This window comes from Octodon degus, unplaced genomic scaffold, assembly GCF_000260255.1.
Source record: "Octodon degus isolate 3935 unplaced genomic scaffold, OctDeg1.0 scaffold00019, whole genome shotgun sequence".
Taxonomy (NCBI): Eukaryota; Metazoa; Chordata; class Mammalia; order Rodentia; family Octodontidae; genus Octodon; species Octodon degus.
In genome coordinates, this window is record NW_004524595.1 from 15858443 (window position 1) to 15864577 (window position 6135).

Sequence of the window (6135 nt, forward strand, 5' to 3'; positions counted from 1 at the left end):
ATATTAAAAATATTTTATAATACTGTTATTTTCTGAATCTGGGATAATTTTAGAGTTACAGATTTCCTTTCTTTTTGCACAAGGAACTACAAGCATGTATGTGTGTGGGGAGATTCAGAACCCTTAGTCATGAGCCATTTTGGCATAATTGTGGTCAAATTTCCATCCAGAAAAGAAATGGGAATGTTCTCAAGGGATCAGCAGCCAAAGCACTTCAAGAAATTTCCTCAAGCTTCTTGGCCTATTATTCCAATTTCTCTCTCTCTCTCTCTCTCTCTCCCCACCCCTTGGAAAGGAACATTCATTAAAGACTTTGTACACACCACAGTGTACTACACACTTTCAAATATATTATGTTAATCCATGCAATTAATCTCAGGGTATACTTTTCACTTTCCAGAGTGTAGACACTTGTTTGGGATGGCTGACACTGCCTGTGACACTGCACTCCCTTTATCCTCAGCACATGTCTCTCTAGGGAGAAGCGGTCCTGACTTACACAAACTCTATTCACCACTGGAGACGGAGACTTTACCTAGGATCCTGATTCAAACAAACTATAGAAATACTTACGAGATCTAATGCTGATTGGACACTGCATGATAACAGATAATTTTCTGCTCTACTGATAGTTTTATGGGTGGATATGTTTTCAAGCATCCTTTACAGATACATATTTACACATGGGTGAGAGGACGTTAAGGAAGTTAGACAAAATGGTCTGCTGAAGATGGTGAGTTCTCAGTGGCTCACGTTATTCTCTCAGAGGATGTATGCTTTCTGCACAATGAAAACTCTATAAAGGCTGGGGGATCTAGGCCTCGGGGTGGCAGAGCGGAGGGTCCTGGCTCGGAATGAGACTTCATCCCTGGGTAGCCGTGAGGCCCCCAGGTCGCTTGGTCATGGATGAAGCCTGACTTGTGAACATGCACCCGGCAGAGCTGCATGAGGAATTGAGGAATTAGTATGTGTAAGTAATATCTCTTATGTGATTTTTCATTGCTCCATCCCTAAAAAGTCTAGTTTATCACTTGGGTTGGCCACATGGTTCACTTTCTCGAAACCACCTCAAATATGTACCATTATGCCTCCCTTTCCCCTTCTTAGTTTGATGGCTTGGGCTGATCGATATTTTTCTCAAGTCCCTTAGGTATTCAAGAACTGGTTGTCCTAGATATTATAAAGTTCAGTCTAATTTAAGTATAAACTTTTATTTTAGGGAAGGGTTTATAGGGTGTTCAGGGTCTCACTACTAGATCGGACTCCTAGTGATCTACCTGTTTATGGCCTCCCAAGAGCTGAGATTACAGGCACACGCCACCACACCCAGTCTCAATTGCTGTCTCAACAAGCCCAGGGGGTGGGGCTGGCACAGCAGTCCCTGGGGGATCGAACTCCTGGCCCCTGCACCTGTTTGCAGGTGCTTTACTCCGCTGAACTATTTGGCCAGCCCTTTTAAGTACAAACTTCTCTGTTGTATCCCTTTCAGTTTCTCCTTTCTCAGCTCAGTTAAACCAGGACTTCATATAGCAATGGAAGAGACTGTGGCCTGCCCTGTTCACTGCCTCTTCTGCATGCTCCACTGCTTCTCTGCAGGGTCAGGGAAGGCTGCCAAGGACGGAAGCAAAGCCCTACCACGTAGGGCCTGACCCTGGCCATCAGGCCTAGGAGTCACTGCCCAGCTGGTCCTCCTTCTGTAACGACTGGGGCCTGACATGCAATCTACGGAAGAAGCAGTGCTCAGTGAAGTTGCAAACTGCTCTACCTCTTGTGCTGGTTTCCTGCAGCTCACCTCTCTAAAGGAGCCAGGTATTCATCAGCCATGATCCCTTCCCTCAAGGAATTCCCACTGTGTAGGCGAGGCTGTATGTAACAATGATTCTAACATACATCTAGATGCAACAAGAGGACAAGGACAACTGGATTAGGCTGACCAGGGAAGGATTCCCAGAGAAGGTCATGACTTTGGGAATCAGAACATGGGCAGATCCTCCACCATGATGTCTTGTGGATCCTATGAAAACCTTGCTGCCTGCCTGAGCAGACTCCAAGCCTGACCAAGATGACACCCTGTGGATGCACATACACATGGGTCTGTCGTGTGTCCTGGTGGTTTCATGATTCCAGAAAGCAGAAGGCCTACTTACCTTCCTAGGCCTCTCCTAATCCTGGTGGGATAGCCATCTTATTTCCAACACTTGCCTGCTAGAACACACACACAGGCAGGACTGTGTCTGTTTTTCTCCCATGGGGGTCTCTAGGAATGGGGAGAAGCTTGCCCTTGAGCAATGGCCGTGGGCTCAAGGCCTGTGCCATGTGACAAATTCTGAAGTAAACACAGACAATAATTTATCATTTTTATCTCAAGCTTATTTTGCTTCAAAATAAATTTTCAATTTGACTGGGAAGACCTGGTTAGTGTCACAGGCTTGTCACTGTCCCATGACCTGCAGTGGGTGGCAGAAGACAGGCAAGTTGTTTTAGCAGATAGGACCTCCATGTAATAATTTGCATAAGACCAGCATTTTGATTCTTGAATGACTATTTTTAAATCAAGAGTGAACTAAAAGGGCTGGCCAAATAGTTCAGTGGATTAAAGCACCTGCCAACAGGTGCAGGGGCCTGGGGTTCAATCCCTGGGCCTGCCGTGCCAGCCCTGCCCCCCAGGGAACCCTGAGATAGCAATTGAGACTGGGCATGGTGGTGTGCACCTGTAATCCTAGCTCTTGGGAGGCTGTAAACAGGAAGATCACTAGAAGTCTGATCTAGTAGTGAGACCCTGAACACCCCATAGACCCTTCCCTAAAATACAAAAAAAAAAAAAAAAGAGTGAACTAAAATTCTACAGCTTCACAATAATGGCACAGTGGCAGATGGAGAGTATGTCCACCGTTGTCTGAGTCTCACAATAACTCCTACCTAGGCAGGATAGGAAGTATGGCAAGTACACGCTTACATGCTGGCACGTGAGAGTAAAGTCACTTCTCCAAGATGACACCATGATGCCTGGGGCGTAGCTGTGGTGCCCAGAGCACACACTTACAGAGTCCCTTTCACTAGGTCACTCAGCTTTTGTCTTTTTAAAGCAATTTTCCCAGCTGAGTTCTTTAGAGCTACAATGGGATGTTAGTAAGTATAGTTAAACAGAAGTTCCCAGTGCAAATAAGTTTGTAAATATAAAGAAGTAAAACTAAACAGATACAGTGGTCAGGGCCCCACTGGCACTCTCAGACCTACTGCCAATCTTTAATAGAGGGACATAGGAAGCACCCTCCCCCAGGTTTCCATAAAACTCTTCCAGGGGACACAGTATCAGAATTTTGGAAATGTATCTTCCAAGAAACAAAAAGTTTAAAATTTAACTTACTCCTTTTCAACTAGGTTATATTAAGAATTAGAAATACTCTTTTGTCTTTCCTTTCTTGCCTTCTATCTTTCTTTTGTGAACAGCATCACTGTGTAGCCCATGTTGACCTTGAACTCACATTGATCCTCCTGCCTCAGCCTCCCCAATGCTGGGATTATGGGCATGTACCAAGACACTCAGCAGGAGCTTCAATAGACTTCTCTTTTGTAGTGTTTCCTACATACTGATTTTTTAAAAAAAATACTAAACTTATTACGCTTCAATATTTTGCTTTAAAAATGTAGAAAACTTTATAGTCCATTTAACATATCATGCATGAATCACAGATGTGTGTGTGTCATATCTCCCAGCATCTTTCCCCTTCTGAGCTTTGGACACCATTCTCTGTTCATGACCAGGGTGCCCAGCACACATCTCTGCATAGGAAGACCCCATAAGCAAATGCTAACCTGAACATCTTCTGCAATCTGTGTAGCCTCCCTTTCCACTGTGTATTTGGTATTGAAAGCATAGTGTCTTCTGGAATATTCTATAGTACCAAAGGCACCTTAGAGGAGATGGTGAAGGAAAGAGAGGAGAAAGATCAGAAGGCATTAAGGGTTGACAGAGGATGTCTTCTGATGAAACGCACTGCAGGATCACTGAAGTGGGAGAGGCCTGTTTGTCTCCAGAAGTTAGTCACTGGAAGTTCTGGAAACTCTATTGGAGCCATGTCTTAAGTCAGTGTCAGGGCTTTTCCAGGCAGCTGTAAGAAGCCAGCTGGAAGGGCACTGGATCAATGACCTCACACTGTCTGGGTCCACACTCATTGCTTAGAAGCCAAAGTCCTATCTAATTCTGTGGATTATCCATGACATTCTCACTACACAAATGAATTTCTTTCTCATTTTTTTATATTAATTTTATGGAGAAAGAAGTAGCAATGAGACAGTTTCAAAACAGGTTAGTAGGACAGTTACAATAATTAATACATTGCATATTGTTGTCTTCATAGTAGTTATTCATTGTACAAGATGCCGACATGATATCTTGTCTAAACACCATTTGTCCAAAACTTTCTTCTCATTGAAGAGAAAGTAGCTGTATAACTATGATAACTATTTTGTATATACAGATATATATATTTTTTCACTACCAAGTGGTCCTTCATTTATATCCCCCTTTCTTGTTTACTTTTGTCAGAGATGGGAATTCCATTGCCATTCATATATTGTAAGTGCATGAATTCAGCAGAGTAATCCAATATAGTCCAGTAGTCGATAATAGTAATTGGACAAACGAACTTCATCATTTAGGTGCAACTTTTGAGGACTTTAGAGGAAAAAAAAAGGATGTGCCCCTTATCCCATGTTGGAAATGTACTTGAATTCTCTAATAAGAAGATCAGGAAAGACAGGAGGGAGAGGGAAAAGCTGAGGGGAATTAAAAAAGGTCTAAGAACAGTTAAAGATACAAAGGCCACACTTGCAGGCACTGAAAGATTAGTCATGAAATGAGTCGGGACGACAGGAGGTGGCAAGAGCATCAGACATTCCTTGTTTGGAAAGCACATAAGTATGACAGTACGTTATCTAACCTTTTGCAGAGGCAAGTGTTCTGAAGGATTTTTACTGAAGTACGGTGATGAACTGAGAGGATGAGGGCTGGGGACAAGGGTCGTGTTCGGTAACCACACTGACCAGAGTCTGCACACAGCCTTAGAATGCACGCGGCAAGGAAATAAAGATGTTCTTCCAGCTCTGTGGTCTGTTGCTCCCAATTACATGGAAGCATTGCTTGACCAGGTGATGACAATAAAGTGAAGGCAGAAGGGAAAGAGGGTGAACTGAAAGAAGAAAGGATGCAAGCAGCTGGATGTCTCAGTGTGGGTCCTTCCTTCTCCCCACAATTCTTCCTTCTTTGGAGCTGTTCCACTTTCTATTTCACTTCCTGAATTACTTGAATCTGTGTTTCCCCATTAGGCATAAACTCCCTGAGGGCTGGGGCAGTAGCTTAGTTTATGTTCTATAGTGGCTACAGGTACTTGGCACATTTATTCAATAAATATTTGCTTCATCAGGTGAATGAAGAACTGTTAACCATCTGCTGGTTTTCAAAGCTCGCTCCTTATTCACAAGTTCCATTATGACTAAAACAACCGCAGTTCAGTGAGCAGGGTGGTTTATGAGGTGTTTGCTCCTGATGAAAGGGACGAGAGTGATAAATAAGTAAATATGTCATCTATTTTCTGTTCATCTGGGTTGTAAAGTACTATAAGAACTAACACCAAAGGTGAAATGATGAATTCAAGACCACAGAACTATTAAACTGTGGACCTGGACAATTTTACATCAATAAAAACGATCCTGAAAGTCCTTCTTTATACTTTTATTTCCTCTCATAGTTTTCTTTCAGCCACATGAAATATGAAATAAAATGAACAGAAGTTGTTCTATTCACAGACTAAAAATGATGGAAGATGAAATGGATGATTTCCCTCTCCCTCTCAGGAAAGAACACCTTTATAATCAGTTAAAGAAAAACTAACAATTTTTTACGAAGAGATTAACTTCACTTATGTATTTTTTCATGGAACTTCCCTTTCGAGCAAGAAGCAAACACCAAATATTTTATATAAAACTTATGAAAACACTTGAATGTCTAGTACGAACAAAATTGACAGTTTTCCCTTAACTCATAAAATCAAATGCCAATAACTCCCCCAAGCAGAAGCTGCCAATTGAAAGTCAGACTTGCACAGCACCTTGATACTCTAGAAGCAAAACACC